This window comes from Pseudophryne corroboree, chromosome 3 (genome assembly GCF_028390025.1).
Source record: "Pseudophryne corroboree isolate aPseCor3 chromosome 3, aPseCor3.hap2, whole genome shotgun sequence".
NCBI lineage: Eukaryota > Metazoa > Chordata > Amphibia > Anura > Myobatrachidae > Pseudophryne > Pseudophryne corroboree.
In genome coordinates this window covers 178,554,886-178,571,632 of record NC_086446.1, presented here as the reverse complement: position 1 = coordinate 178,571,632, position 16,747 = coordinate 178,554,886, and positions in this window count along the sequence as shown.

Below are 16,747 nucleotides of genomic sequence, written 5' to 3'. Positions count from 1 at the left end.
ACGATGTATTCGCAATATTGCGATTACAAACTACTTAGCAGTTTCTGAGTAGCTTCAACCTTACTCGGCATCTGCGATCAGTTCAGTGCTTGTCGTTCCTGGTTTGACGTCACAAACACACCCAGCGTTCGCCCAGACACTCCTCCGTTTCTCCAGCCACTCCCGCGTTTTTTCCGGAAACGGTAGCGTTTTTATCCACACGCCCATAAAACGCCGTGTTTCCGCCCAGTAACACCCATTTCCTGTCAATCACACTACGATCGCCGGAGCGAAGAAAAAGCCGTGAGTAAAAATACTATCTTCATAGCAAAATTACTTGGCGCAGTCGCAGTGCGAACATTGCGCATGCGTACTAAGCAGAAAAACGCTGCGATGCGAAGAAAAATATAGAGCGAACGACTCGGAATGAGGGCCATAATAAACTGCTCTTGTAGATAAACGATAGACCAATCAATAACAAGCTCAAAATAAGCATATCATATTATATGTATGCTTACCATTCTATCCCTTTAAAACTGGACAATCATGAATTACACATGCAGGCTTGAATTAAGCCAGTCACAGAACCTGTGTAATTCATTAGTGTACTGGTTTAAACGGATAGTATGGTAATCTATATATTAGTGTGTGTGTCTCCTATGTATACTGTAGGTTTGGGTTCAGTATGGTATGCTGGCGGTCGGGCTTCCGGCGACCAGCATACCGGTGACAGGAGCCCGACCGCCGGCTTACCGACAGTGTGGCGAGCGCAAATGAGCCCCTTGCGGGCTCGCTGCGCTCGCCACACTGCGGGCACGGTGGCGCGCTACGCGCGCCACGCTATTTTATTCTCCCTCAAGGGGGGGCGTGGACCCCCACGAGGGAGAATAAGTGTCGGTATGCCGGCTGTCGGGATTCCGGCGCTGGTATACTGTGCGCCAGGATCTCGTCAGTCGGCATACTGAAGACCACCCATAGGTTTGTTTGGTGGGAAAACAACTTTTCTCTGTATTTGTCTTCTTTTTACCTTGCCATCACATTGCAAATACCTTTAACCTCTCTTGTTACCGTCATACCTTTTTTCACCCTGTATAGCTAGGCTTAGCATACTATCCCTTTAAACAGGTACACTCATGAATTACACAGGTTCTGTGGCTGGCTTAATTCAAGCCTGCATAAATACCTGATTTTAATCAGCCATAGAAACTGTGTAATCTATTGTACCCCTTTTACACCAATCTTTTGACCCAGGTTATTGCTGGGTCTACCCAGGTCACAGCTTGGTGTAAAAGGGTCCTTGAAAAATAACCCAGGTCCAGTGACCAGCAAATCTGACCCTGATAGCTACCAGGATTGGACCCAGGTAATACCACTTTTACACCAAATTCCCGGGTCTGACCCAGGACTTGAACACGGTTCCAAGCCGGCTCAGACCCCATTTATACCATTTATACCGCAGTGCCGATCAGGGTTATTCCCGGATTGGCACAGTTTACACTGCACCCGTGTGCAGTGTCTTGTGGGCCGGCACTTAGAGATGATGTAATCTCCAAGCGCTGGGAAATCCTGCAGACTGGTGTTCTGGAGCATCATGCTGGGGGCAAGCCCAGCAATCTGGAAGCTTCTGTGCTGCCCCCAGTCTCCAGCGCTTCCAGGCACCAGACATGGTGCTGCTGTCTGAATAGACAGCATGTGCCATGCCCCTAGCCTCAGATGCTGCATGGCAACCAGCACGGCGCTGCTGTCTGCATAGACAGCGTGCGCCGTAACCCCCAGTCTCCCGACTGCCCACCGGACACTGCGGTACGGGAGGTTTGCCATGCTGTAAATGGGTGCCGGGTCGGCTGACCCGGCTTACCCATTTACCTCGCCTCCTACCCTGGGTCTTACCCGTGTACAACTCTGCTTGCAAGCCTGGTGGGATTCCCAGGAAAATGGACTCGGGATTTAGGAGAAGGACCCTTTTACACCACCTGCAGTCCTGGGATTTTGTGCACTCCCGTGCAAAATCCCGGGATATTTCAGGCCGTGTAAAAGGGGTATTATAATTCAGTGTAAACAGCTCAACCCAGGTTATCCAGCCCAGGTTATGCGTACAAGCTGCTGATTGGCTGTATATGCAGAGGTCCACCTTAAGGGCTGGTCTGTGAGTGACATGCAGGGTAGACCCGGGTTCAATGTATATGGGGCTGACCTGGGAATAACCCGGTCCAACGTGCAGTGTAAATAGGGTCTGACCCTGGCCTGACCCAGGTTGGACCTGTGTCTGGAAACCTGGGTCGAACCTGTCTTTTTGATGTATAAGTGATTTAAGTGTCCCGGTTTAAAGGGATAGTATGGTAAGCCTATGTATTGTAGAAAGAATACATTTGTACACAATTTACTCATCTAAAGGTGGGTACACACTAGGCGACACGCTCTATGAGCGACGTCGCCTAGTGTTTCCCCTTCCGGTGGCCGGGCATGCACACTGAGTGATATGAAGTTCATATCGCTCAGTGACGTCACGCAGCGGCCGGGCAGGCAGCTCCTGGACGACAGTCCAAATTGAGCTGCCTGCACACCCGACAGTGAGGGTCGTTAAAAACCCGCAGGGCTGCACATCGCTCGTCTTCGCCGTCATACACATTTGCTGAGAAAATGAGTGACTTCGCTCAGAAAGGGTGAAAATGAGCGGTATGCACCTTGAGGGTCATTCCGACCCGATCGCATGCTGCACTTCTTCGCAGCGGTGCAATTGGATCAGAACTGCGCATGCGTGGTGTGCGCATGCGTGGCGTGCGCATTGCACACACACGGCATTGCCATTGCCGGGCAATGACGCCGGGAACGAGGACAGCGTCGCCAGGCAACGACACCGGGACGAGGAAAGCGGTCGCAGCAGCGACCACAAGAAGATTGACAGGAGGAAGTCGTGTCGGGCGTCAACTGACCGTTTTCCGGGAGTGGTCCAGCGAACGCAGGCGTGTCCAGGCGTTTTGAGGGCGGATGTCTGACCTCAAATCCGGGATCTGCATCGCTGGATCCGTCGCAAATGGTAAGTAGGTCTAGGGCTGGTCTTGTTTTACATTAAACTTTTTTAGCATAGCAGGGCTGCACAAGCGTTCACAGCTCTGCTATTCTAAAATACACTCCCCCATAGGCGGCGTCAAGTTGATCACACGAGCAGCAAAAAGTTGCTACGTGCGATCAACTCGGAATGACCCCCCCCTTAATTGTTACTGAGATGTGTAAAAACTGCCCAAGGTATAAATATTTGATAACAATGATTTAAAATAAATAAATAAATAAGCAAATAATAAATAAAATGTGCTAAACAGAGACAAAGCTCTTTTTAATGGCTAGTAGATAGGGTTGGACTGCCTACAGGGGAATCCCCTGTGGGCCCACCTACCTGAGGGTCCACCTCTCCACTAGAGATGTGAAGGAAAGACAGTAACGCGCGCGCGCCGGAATTTGGGGGTGTGGCCTTGTGGTAAGTAGACGTGGCCTTGCGTTAAGGGGCGTGGCCTCGTGACATGCATCACAATCTCAAACCATACCACCCCCATTTTTGTCATTATGGTGGCATGCTGGCTATGACCCCTGTCCCTTTCTTGTCGGGGAATAGACACTGTGCGCATGCACACAGCATCTATTCACCACTGTTCTGATCAGAGCAGCGAGTGAGGCTGGGGACCTCCCAACTGCCCCCCCCCCCCCACCCGCATGACCATGCGACAGCGGGACAGACCTTGAAAAACGTGACTGCCTGCCAAAATCGGGACAGTTGGGAGGTATGCAGATGTGTAAGATAATACCATCCCAGAGAACATCTGACTCACACTGGAATTCTGCCTTTCCAATAAAATGTTCTTCTTTTCTTATTAGATTGTAGCCTTATTTACTATGTAACACTTAACTAACGTGAGACAAAACACGTCAATATACAATTTTGCCCCTGATTTCTACTAAACCTTACACATAAGTTCTTATAGTGGGGGTCATTCCGACCCAATCGCTCGCTGCAGTTTGTCGCAGCGCAGCGATCGGGTCGGAACTGCGCATGCACCGGCGCCGCAGTGCGCCGGTGCATGGCAGTCGTCGGTGCCCAGCGATCGCCTCTGAGACAGAGGCGGTCGCTGGGCGGGAGGGGGCTGAACGGCGGCGTTAACCTGCCATTTAGGGGGAGCGGTCTGGCCAACGCAGGCATGGCCGAACCGTTGGGGGGCCTCTGCGGCCAGCGGGTGCGACGAGTAACTCCCGGCTAGCCGCAGGAGCTGCGCTGGCCGGGAGTTACTCCTCAAATACAAAGGCATTGCCGCTGTGCGATGCTTTTGTATTTGTGTGGGGGGGGGGGGGGGCCGGCACTGACATGCGGGTCGGGCTAGCCCTGTGCTGGGCGTCCCCCCGCATGTCTGAGTTTGCGATAAATTTAGCACAGCTACGGTCAACTCGGAATGACCCCCATAGGTAGGCTTACCATACTATACCTATAAACTGGGACACTCATGAATTACACAGGTTCTGTGGCTGCGTAAAACCAGGTGAATGCAGGCTTGTAGTCAGCCAGCCACAGAACCTGTGTAATCCATGAGTGTCCCGGTGAAAAAAGGGATAGTATGGTATGCCTATATAAATAGGTATACTTTATCACATATATAAGTATCTCATATAATAAAAAAGCCACCACTCACAGACAAATGTTCAGTTTGAAGGGTTGCCTCCTGTAGTAGCCAGGAGGAATGAACCAGTTCTCCAGCATGGACATAAATATAAAAAGGAGGGCACTCACACGCTTATGTAAATCAGAAAATTTTAAAACATAAAAACTATGCTGCTCATTATACAGGCCCGGCGCTACCCGCCCAGCAAAGGGATGCAGCGGAGGTAGGCGCCAGGGTGGAGAGGCGCTCAACCCGCTCTACATCTCCGCTGCTGTGCGGGTCCCTGCATGACTGATTCTGCCGATGCGTCTATATAATAGGCACGCCGGCAGATGTGTGAACAGTATATGAAGTGCAGCCCCAGTCCTCTCCGGATCGGAACTACTGTGGAGCGGCCCAGGCTTCAGCAAGACCCCTCCCCTCTTCTCCCTCCAGAGAGTGCGGTACGCAGGCAGCTGTATGGATACAAGCTTGCAGCTCCTCTCTGGCACTTTTACAGTGGAGGAGGCGCCCAGGTTTCAGCAAGCCTCCTCCTCTCCTCCTGGAGAGTTCGGTATGCCTGTAAGCTCTGCCCCCTTATGCCCTGCAGCACCTCATATTCCTGCTGCGGCTGCCAACGCCATGCACCTTGACCGCCGTCATGAAGCCCCCAAAGTCACTCATCGGCAGTGCATAACTAGAAGCACGCTCTCCTGGGCCACAGTGAGTCAGGCAGCGCCGGAGCCAGTAAGTCATGTGACCCAAGTGGGTGAACGCAGCTTTGAGCTTCAGGTCACTGGGCTGGGGAGGGCACGGGGGCGTAATGGTTAGCATAACAACTGAGGCTGCCATCAGTAGTTTGTGTCCTGTCACTGTTTCAAACACCCTCCCTCCCCTCCTGTGTTCTGTCCCAGCTATTGTATCAACCCCACCCCATGTTCTGTCACTATTCCACCCCCCTGTGTTCTGTCCCTATTCCACCCCCCTACGGTGTTCTGTCACTATTGCACCCCCCCTGTGTCCTGTCCCTATTTTACCCCCCCCCCCCCCCCGTGTTCTGTCACTAATCGACCCCCCAGTGTTCTCTGTCCCTATTCCACCACCCCCCCCCCGTGTTCTGTCACTATTCCACGCCCCCCCCATGTTCTGTCACTATTCCACCCCCCTGTGTTCTGTCCCTATACCACCCCCCCGCCCCGTGTTCTGTCACTAATCGACCCCCCAGTGTTCTCCGTCCCAATTCCCCCCCCCCCCCCGTGTTCTGTCACTATTCCACGCCCCCCCATGTTCTGTCACTATTCCATCCCCCGTGTTCTGTCCCTATTCCACCCCCCCCCCCGCCCCCGTGTTCTGTCACTAATCGACCCCCAGTGTTCTCTGTCCCTATTCCACCCCCCCCGTGTTCTGTCACTATTCCACCCCCCTGTGTTCTGTCCCTATTCCACCCCCCCCCCCCCCGCCCCTGTATTCTGTCACTATTCCACCCCCCTGTGATCTGTCCCTATTCCACCTTCCCACCGTGTTCTGTCACTATTGCACCCCCCCTGTGTCCTGTCCCTATTCCACCCCCCCCCGTGTTCTGTCACTAATCGACCCCCCAGTGTTCTCTGTCCCTATTCCACCCCCCACCCCCCGTGTTCTGTCACTATTCCACCTCCCCATGTTCTGTCACTATTCCACCCCCCTGTGTTCTGTCCCTATTCCACCCCACCCCCATGTTCTGTCACTATTCCACCCCCCTGTGTTCTGTCCCTATTCCACCCCCCCCCCCGCCCCCGTGTTCTGTCACTATTCCACCCCCCTGTGTTCTGTCCCTATTCCACCCCACCCCCCAACCCCCGTGTTCTGTCATTATTCCACCCCCCCTCCCCCCGTGTTCTGTCCCTAATTCACCCTTCCAGTGTTCTGTCACTATCTTACCCCATGTTCTATCACCATTTCTGTCCCAACCATTGTGTCACCCCCCTCCCCTGTGTTCTGTCACTATTCCATACCCTCCTCTGTGCTCTGTCCTAGCCATTGTGTCACTCCCCCACCTGTGTTCTGCTACTACTTCACCCCAACCCCCCGTGTTTTGTCACTGTTTCACCCCGCCCCCCATGTTCTGTCCCAGCCATTGTGTCCCCCCCCCCCCCCTTGTGAAGTACGGTAAGGCGCAAATTTACAGTTTGCAGGGGAGCTCTGTACACCCTAGCACCGGCCCCGTGCTCATACATCACAAAGGCTGTGCAGTTTATCAGACCCTTTGGTTTGTTAGATTACAGCACATGTTAGTGTGACACAGGTGTCTGTGATCATGATTACAGTCATACTATTTATACCTGTTCAGGCTAAGGACATGCTGCTCACTTCACCATATATAAATGGGATGTATACATGTATCCTCCCCCTACATCCCAAAGCCTTGCAATCCCGACGGTCGGCATGCCGACCAACAGGGACTATGTTATGCCACTTAGAATAGTAGTTATTTATGCCCTTTACCTTATACATGTTACGCTACCCCGTATTTCTTCTTATTCCCATTACGCCACTCTGTAGTGCTTATTTACATTACTCCACCCTGTAGTGCTCCTTATTCACATTACGCCACCCCAATGTGACCTTATTCACATTATGCCACCATGTAGTGCTCCTTATTCACATTATGCCACCCTGTAGTGCTCCTTATTCACATTATGTCACCCTGTAGTGCTCCTTATTCACATTATGCCACCCTGTAGTGCTCCTTATTCACATTATGCCACCCTGTAGTGCTCCTTATTCCCATTACTCCACCCCGTAGTGCTCCTTATTCACATTACACCACCCTGTAGTGCTCCCTATTCACATAATGCCACCCCATAGTGCCCTTTATACACATTACGCCACACAGTATTACACCTTATACATATTATGCCACACAGTAGTACACCTTATACACATAATGCCAAACATTATTGCTCCCCAACCTTGCACAGGACTCAACTGGTCAATAAAACTGTGACCTCAGTTTGCCTGGTCTCCGCAGATATTGAAGCCAGGGCCAGCTGCAGGGAGTCAGTCACTGCAGGCTCAGCCTGCTGAACTTCACAAAGGCCCATGGGTGGAGGAGCTGATGTGGCTGGGCATGCACAGCAGCCCTCCACCAGGACCATTGTCCATTTTTGTTAGTGGCTGCTAATGTATCTGCTCCCTGCTCTGGTGCTCATGGCCTGGTTCTAGAGCTTGTGGAGCTTAGGGCCCCCCCACAAAATAAAACAAGAAAAAACAAAACAATAAGGACATGCTCCCAAAGAGGGGGTGTTGTTTTGTGGCACTCTCCCTGTTCATCACTCTAAGGGGCATGTCCAGCAGAAAGTGGATGCGCAGTGGCCAATCCCAGAAAGCCACATGCAATTATTGGCCTTTATACAGTATAGCCCATTAAGTAATTGCCTTTACACATAGGTTTACATATATGTAATGCCCCTTTACACATAGTAATGCCCTTTACACATAGGAACTGAATAGATGCCTACCTGTTTAAGTCAATCTCCTGGATTCATCTGATTCTGCCAGAGGTGCCACTAAGGAGTTTCTTTGCAAGGACAGTGATCTGCTGTAATTACTGTTATTTGCTGTAGCTGCTCAGGAGTCCCTACTGATGACTCTCACTATCCCTCCTTGTGGGAATCCCTGACAGGAGAGAGAGGCAGCAACACATGATCACACACAAGGGGGTTTATTCATGAAGCAGTGAAAAGATTGGAGAAGTGCGACAGTGGTGAAATTGCCCATAGCAACAAATCAGCTGCTACTTATAAGTTTATAGAATGCATTTAAATGTTACATCAATGCTGATTGGTTGCCATGGGCAACTTCTCCAGTGGCTCTCTTCTCTACTCTTTTCACTGTTTCATGAATAGTCCCCAGGGCATTGGCATATCTATAATGAGTGCTAAGTGTGCAGTGCACACAGGCCCCTGGGTCCAGCGAGGGCCCCACACCGCACACACTGCACCCATATTGTAATACTCACCTTTCCGGAGTCCAGCGCCGGGCACTGCTGTTGCGGTGTAAATCACAGCCAAAATGGCCACTGTGCAGAGCCGGCGCAAACCACTCAGCAAAGGGATGCAGTGCTGGGAGGCGCCAGGAATGGAGAGGCACTCTCCCTGCTCTGCATTCCTGTACTGAGCTGATGTCCTGTACTGAGCTGCTGCAGCTGCTACGCCTGTCACACTCTATGACAGGCAGCAGGGCAAGTGCCAGCAGCATGAAGCCTCCGAGTCCTCTTCCCCTCCCCTGTCAGTGAAGTGTGCTGACCTAAAAGGGGGCGGAGCTACACAGAACTGGGGGGGGGCGGAGCTACACTGGACCAGGCTGAACAGGAGGATGATCTACTCCAGCTTCGGCCTGCAGACTTCCTTAGGTAAGAGGACTGAAAGAGAGTGAGTGAGTGTGTGTGTGTGTGTGTGTGTGTGTGTGTGTGTGTGTGTGATATATGTGTGACTGTGTATGTGTGTAATGTATGTACGGTATGTATGTGTGTATCTGTGTGTGTGTGTGTGTGTGTGTGACTGTGTGGAATATTGTGTGTAAGCATCACTGCTACAGGGGGCCTTGCGTGTGTAAGCGTCACCGGTAAAGGGGGCGTTGCATGTTTGTAAGCGTCACTGCTACAGGGGGTGTTGCGTGTGTAAGTATCACTGGTACAGAGGGAGTTGCGTGTTTGCAAGAATCATTGCTACAGGGGGCGTTGCGTGTTTGTAAGGGTCACTGCTACAGGGGGTGTTGCGTGTGTAAGCGTCACTGTACAGGGGGCGTTACGAGTGTAAGCGTTACTGTACAGGGGGCGTTACGCGTGTAAGCGTCACTGGTACAGGGGGCGTTATGTGTGTAAGCAGCACTGGTACAGGGAGCGTTACGTGTATAAACGTCACTGGTACAGGGGGTGTTACGTGTGTAAGCGTCATTGGTACATGGGGCGTTACATGTGTATGCTGTGTTACGTGTGTAAGTATAACTAATACAGGGGGCATTATATGTGTAAGCAACACTACTATAAGGGGCGTTATGTGTGTAAGTGTCACTGGTACAGGGGGCATTACGCGTGTAAGCGTCACTGGTACAGGGGGCGTTACGTGTGTAAGCGTCACTGGTACAAGGGCGTTACATGTATATGCGTCACTGGTACAGGGTGGTGTTACGTCATTGGTAAAGTGGGCATTACGTGTGTAAGCATCACTGGTACAGGGGGCATTGCGTGTTTGTAAGCGTCACTGCTACAGGGGGTGTTGCGTGTGTAAGTGTCATTGCTACAGGGGGCATTACGTGTGTAAGCGTCACTGCTACAGGGGGCATTATGTGTGTAAGCGTCACTGGTACAGGGGGCGTTACGCATGTAAGCATCACTGGTAGAGGGGGCGGTTACATGTGTAAGCGTCACTGGTAGAAGGGCGTTACGTGTGTATGCGTCACTGGTACAGGGTGGCGTTACGTGTGTAGGCGTAACGTCATTGGTAAAGTGGGTGTTACGTGTGTAAGCATCACTGGTACATGGGAGCGTTATTTGTGTAAGCGTCACTGGTACATGGGCGTTACGTGTGTAAGCGTCACTGGTACAGAGAGCGTTACGCGTGTAAGCATCACTGGTACAGGGGGCATTACTCGTGTAAGCGTCACTGGTACAAGGGCGTTACTTGTGTATGTATCACTGGTACAGGGTGGCATTACGTGTGTAGGCGTTACGTCATTGGTAAAGTGGGCGTTACGTGTGTAAGCATCACTGGTACCGGGGGCGTTACGTGTGTAAGCGTCACTGGTACAGGGGGCGTTATGTGTGTAAGCGTCACTGGTACAGGGGGTGTTACGTGTGAAAGCGTCTCTGGTACAAGGGCGTAATGTGTGTAAGCGGCACTGGTACAGGGGGTGTTACGTGTGTAAGCGTCACTGGTACAGGGGGCGTTACGTGTGTAAGCGTCACTGGTACAGGGGGTGTTACGTGTGAAAGCGTCTCTGGTACAGGGGCGTAATGTGTGTAAGCGGCACTGGTACAGAGGGCGTTACGTGTGTAAGCGTCACTGGTACAGGAGGCGTTACGTGTGTAAGCGTCACTGGTACAGGGGGTGTTACGTGTGAAAGCGTCTCTGGTACAGGGGCGTAATGTGTGTAAGCGGCACTGGTACTGGGGGTGTTACGTGTGTAAGCGGCACTGGTACAGGGGGCGTTACGTGTGAAAGCGTCACTGGTACAGGGGCGTAACGTGTGTAAGCATCTCTGGTACAGGGGCGTAATGTGTGTAAGCGGCACTGGTACAGGGGGTGTTACGTGTGTAAGCGGCACTGGTACAGGGGGCGTTACGTGTGAAAGTGTCACTGGTACAGGGGCGTAACGTGTGTAAGCGGCACTACTACAGGGAGCATTATGTGTATACGTGTCACTGCTTTGTAAAGTATGGGAGGGCGCAAATTTATAGTTTGCAGGAGGGCGCTGAACACCCTAGCATCGGCCCTGCCACCATGCATGTGTAGTAGCCAAACTGGTCTCCGGAACATGGTGGGCGCCATGTTTCCAGAGACCTGTGCATGCACAGTAGACTCCGACACAATGCCGGAGACTACTGCGCCATACAGAGGAGTGGGCCCACCTAGAGGTGCACATGGGCTCACTCGTCTGTTAAAGTGCCTCTACCCCAGGCTCTTCTTATCTGTGCTGGTGTGCACTGATCCATAGCATACTGCTGCTGCTAGTGAGCTGTTACTTAAGCTGGGTACACATTGCAGATATATCTGTAGTTCAATCGATCTGCAAATCAGATGGTGATTGTTCATACACATAGAAAGATGCATCAATATATCTGCAGATATATTGGCCATCTGCTGTGCTGTACAGCAGATGCAATATATCTGTGAAAGATGTCGTTCAGACATATTGAGACATATTGCTAGTACACACCTGCAAATCAGCAAAAGATATATTGTCCGATAATTGATCATTATTGTTACTAATGTTATATAGAAATATCTTGCATAAACAAGCATAGACACGCTCATTATGTGGAGCTAGGCATGCCCTTTGAGCAGAGTATGGCACTTCCTCGACAGCCCTACGCACATCCTACTGTAATCTCCCTGATTCTAGTTTCCAAAAGTAGGCAAGTATAAGGTAATGCCCCTGTACAAATAAGCACAGTGTCGGACTGGGGCATGAAGGGCCCACTGGGGGATGCAGTGATAGGGGCCCATACTTAGGGGTGTGGCCAGCCCCCACAGAGGCTTGAAATACACAATTGTCTTGTGCAGTGTAATGCAACTTATCTACCATGTATAATACAAGTGCACAGTCTGGAACCTGATCCCTAGAGGAAGGAGTGGGCCCTCAGGCAGTGGGGCCCGCCGGTGGTTTCCCTGGTACTCCTGTGGGCCAGTCCGACCCTGAATAAGCAATGACCCTTTATGCATAGGTAATGCCCCTTTACTCACCACCCCATGTCTCTCCAACAGCAGGGCTCGGTGTCAGACTGGCTGACTGGCTGGTTCAAGCTGCAGTCCTACGCCCTCTCTTCAACGCAGCTGGACCTATAATGCCATGCGCAACAACGTCATGCAGCGTGAAATTGATACGCCCAGTATCTACATTCTGGGAGATTGGGACTCCCAGTGGGAGGGAGGGAGGGAGGGAGGGATGTTGCCCCTGCATACACCGTGTAATGGTGGAGGGTAAGCACAGTCAAGTGCCACTCAAACTACCGCTACCTGCTGTTAAACTGAGGCGGTCCTAGGCTTGCAATGCATGTCCCATGGCATTCCAAATGCCCTAGGCAGTTGCCTATGCCTAGGGCTGGTTCGGCAGTCTACCCACCATTGAAGTTGTACGCAATACATTGAGTTTGCATACAAGTGTGAATAAGTCCCTCTGACAGGAAGGTTTATTGTGTGAGAGCTTTTCTAGCTTATCACTAGCCCCTGTTTCTTTTCCGGTTCCGGTATGAATGGTCGACAATGTAAAGGTCGACACTCATTAGGTCAACCACTATTGGTCGACATTGACATGGTCAACATGGACTAATGGTCGACACATGAAAATGGCCGACGCATGAAAAGATGGACATGCTTTTTTAAAACTTTTTGGGTGTCGTTTTCTGCGTAAAGTGACGGGGAACCCCAATTAATGCACCGCGCCCCCTCGCATGGCAAGCGAACTTCAGGCAAGGTGCCTCGCTCAGCTACTGCTGCGCTCGGCACAGGTTACCGTTCCCAATCGTAGTCCACGTAGATCGTAAAGTATGAAAAAGTTCAAAAAAAAAAGATCATTTTTTTAAAACTCATGTCGACCTTTCATGTGTCGACCATTTTCACGTGTCGACCATGTCAATGTCGACCAATAGTGGTCAACCTGAGTGTCGACCTTAACATTGTCGACCATCTGAACAGATACCTTCTTTTCCTGTAAGACATTTTCAGTCCACTGAGTAATAAAGTTATATCAGGAGTGCCCTGGGGCTGATTGCAGCTCCACTACACTTCATCCTGCTTTATCAGAGGGATTAGGGGGCACCTTATCAAGCCTCACTCATCTCCTTTTACAAACAGCACCTCTCTCAGACATGCAAATAAGTTAATTGAAGGGTTGAAAAGACACGATAAAAGGAAACACTAAAGGAAAAAATAAGCCTTTCTGTTACGATGCTGAAGTTAGCTTCTTATTCGGCCAGCTTGAATAAGAAGTGAATAAGAAGCTGGCCGAATAAGAAGCTAACTTCAGCATCGTCTTTCTGTTTCTGTCTCTCGCTTAGCAAGCACAGTGGAGGATAATGCAAAATATGGTGTCACAGCAGCCAGGAAAAAGTTAAGCATCTTTTGGCTAACTTAAGAAAAAGTAAGTTGTGGTTTCCTGACAATGCAAAGAAAGTCAATCTTGTAGAAATGCTAATAATCTTAAAGTCTGCTTACAGCGTCTACTCAGCGCTGAGACATGAGATCTGAATGCTGACCCCTCCTGATGAATACCGCTTTCTTATCCCACATATTTGGTGATGGATGTTACCACTGACAGCCCCATGACTCACTAGAGCTTCACAAAGAAACTTCTTATAAAAATACTGTTCTAAATAGCAAGGCAACAATAGGCAGAGATTAACTACATAATTACTGTCATATAAAATTCAGCGTAGATAAAAATCTGTATCTCTGATTTGCAGTGACTTTGACTGCAACATTACTAGGGAAGCTGCTGCTGCTGCCTAGTTTCTTCACATCACATGACAGTGTGCTTCTGTGATGTGCTTCTGACTGTGACCTCCGACCTATATTCCACATTAGGCTAGAGCACAGGTTCTCAAACTCGGTCCTCAGGACCCCACACGGTGCATGTTTTGCAGGTCTCCTCACAGAATCACAAGTGACATAATTATCTCCACCTGTGGGCCTTTTAAAATGTGTCAGTGAGTAATTAATACACCTGTGCACTTGCTGGGTTACCTGCAAAACATGCACTGTGTGGGGTCCTGAGGACCGAGTTTGAGAACCACTTGGCTAGAGTGACCATATTATCCCTTTTACCTGGGACGCTCATAGATTACACAGGTTCTGTGGCTGGCTGACTACAAGCCTACATTTCAGCAGATTTTAATCAGCCACAGAACCTGTGTAATCTATGAGCGTCCCAGGTAAAAGGGATAATATGGTCACACTCTACATTAGCAGTTATCTTCTGGTCATTTGCGAACTGCAAAAGTGCAACACTGCAGAGCATATGCTGTTTTGTGACGTCATGCTTCTATTTTGTGCACGTGCTTAGTTAATGGATCTGTGGGCCAAGACAGATTAAGGGTTTAGCTTATTGTTAAGTGTAAACTAAGCACATGATCTCGCTTACTTTTTAGAAACAAAATAATAAGATTTTACTTACCGATAAATCTATTTCTCGTAGTCCGTAGTGGATGCTGGGGACTCCGTCAGGACCATGGGGATTAGCGGCTCCGCAGGAGACAGGGCACAAAAATAAAGCTTTAGGATCAGGTGGTGTGCACTGGCTCCTCCCCCTATGACCCTCCTCCAAGCCTCAGTTAGGATACTGTGCCCGGACGAGCGTACACAATAAGGAAGGATTTTGAATCCCGGGTAAGACTCATACCAGCCACACCAATCACACCGTACAACTTGTGATCTGAACCCAGTTAACAGTATGACAACGTAGGAGCCTCTGAACAGACGGCTCACAACAAGAACAACCCGATTTTTTTATAACAATAACTATGTACAAGTATTGCAGACAATCCGCACTTGGGATGGGCGCCCAGCATCCACTACGGACTACGAGAAATAGATTTATCGGTAAGTAAAATCTTATTTTCTCTAACGTCCTAGTGGATGCTGGGGACTCCGTCAGGACCATGGGGATTATACCAAAGCTCCCAAACGGGCGGGAGAGTGCGGATGACTCTGCAGCACCGAATGAGAGAACTCCAGGTCCTCTTTAGCCAGGGTATCAAATTTGTAGAATTTTACAAACGTGTTCTCCCCCGACCACGTAGCTGCTCGGCAGAGTTGTAATGCCGAGACCCCTCGGGCAGCCGCCCAAGATGAGCCCACCTTCCTTGTGGAATGGGCCTTGACAGATTTAGGCTGTGGCAGGCCTGCCACAGAATGTGCAAGTTGAATTGTGCTACAAATCCAACGAGCAATCGTCTGCTTAGAAGCAGGAGCACCCAGCTTGTTGGGTGCATACAGTATAAACAGCGAGTCAGATTTTCTGACTCCAGCCGTCCTTGAAATATATATTTTCAATGCCCTGACAACGTCCAGCAACTTGGAATCCTCCAAATCGCTAGTAGCCGCAGGCACCACAATAGGCTGGTTCAGGTGAAACGCTGACACCACCTTAGGCAGAAAATGAGGACGAGTCCGCAGTTCTGCCCTGTCCGAATGGAAAATCAGATATGGGCTTTTATACGATAAAGCCGCCAATTCTGACACTCTCCTGGCTGAAGCCAGAGCCAGTAGCATGGTTACTTTCCATGTAAGATATTTCAAATCCGCCGATTTGAGTGGCTCAAACCAATGGGATTTGAGAAAATCCAAAACTACATTAAGGTCCCACGGAGCCACTGGGGGCACAACCGGGGGCTGTATATGTAGTACTCCTTTTACAAAAGTCTGGACTTCAGGAACTGAAGCCAATTCTTTCTGGAAGAAAATCGACAGGGCCGAAATTTGAACCTTAATGGACCCCAACTTGAGGCCCATAGACAATCCTGTTTGCAGGAAATGTAGGAATCGACCCAATTGAAATTCCTCCGTGGGGGCCTTTCTGGCCTCACACCACGCAACATATTTTCTCCAAATGCGGTGATAATGTTGTGCAGTCACCTCCTTCCTGGCTTTAACCAGTGTAGGAATGACCTCTTCTGGAATGCCTTTTTCCCTTAGAATTCGGCGTTCAACCGCCACGCCGACAAACGCAGCCGCGGTAAGTCTTGAAATAGACACGGTCCCTGCTGAATCAGGTCCCGTCTTAGAGGTAGAGGCCACGGATTTTCCGTGAGCATCTCCTGAAGTTCCGGGTACCAAGTTCTTCTTGGCCAATCCGGAGCCACGAGTATCGTTCTTACTCCCCTTTGCCGTATGATTCTCAGTACTTTGGGTATGAGAGGCAGAGGAGGAAACACATACACTGACTGGAACACCCACGGTGTTACCAGAGCGTCCACAGCTATTGCCTGAGGGTCTCTTGACCTGGCGCAATACCTGTCCAGTTTTTTGTTGAGGCGAGACGCCATCATATCCACCTTTGGTTTTTCCCAACGGTTCACAATCATGTGGAAGACTTCTGGATGAAGTCCCCACTCTCCCGGGTGTAGATCGTGTCTGCTGAGGAAGTCTGCTTCCCAGTTGTCCACTCCCGGAATGAACACTGCTGACAGTGCTATCACATGATCTTCCGCCCAGCGAAGAATCCTTGCAGCTTCTGCCATTGCTCTCCTGCTTCTTGTGCCGCCCTGTCTGTTTACGTGGGCGACTGCCGTGATGTTGTCTGACTGGATCAACACCGGCTGACCCTGAAGCAGGGGTTTTGCTAGGCTTAGAGCATTGTAAATCGCTCTTAGCTCCAGTATATTTATGTGAAGAGACATCTCCAGGCTTGACCATACTCCCTGGAAGTTTCTTCCCTGTGTGACC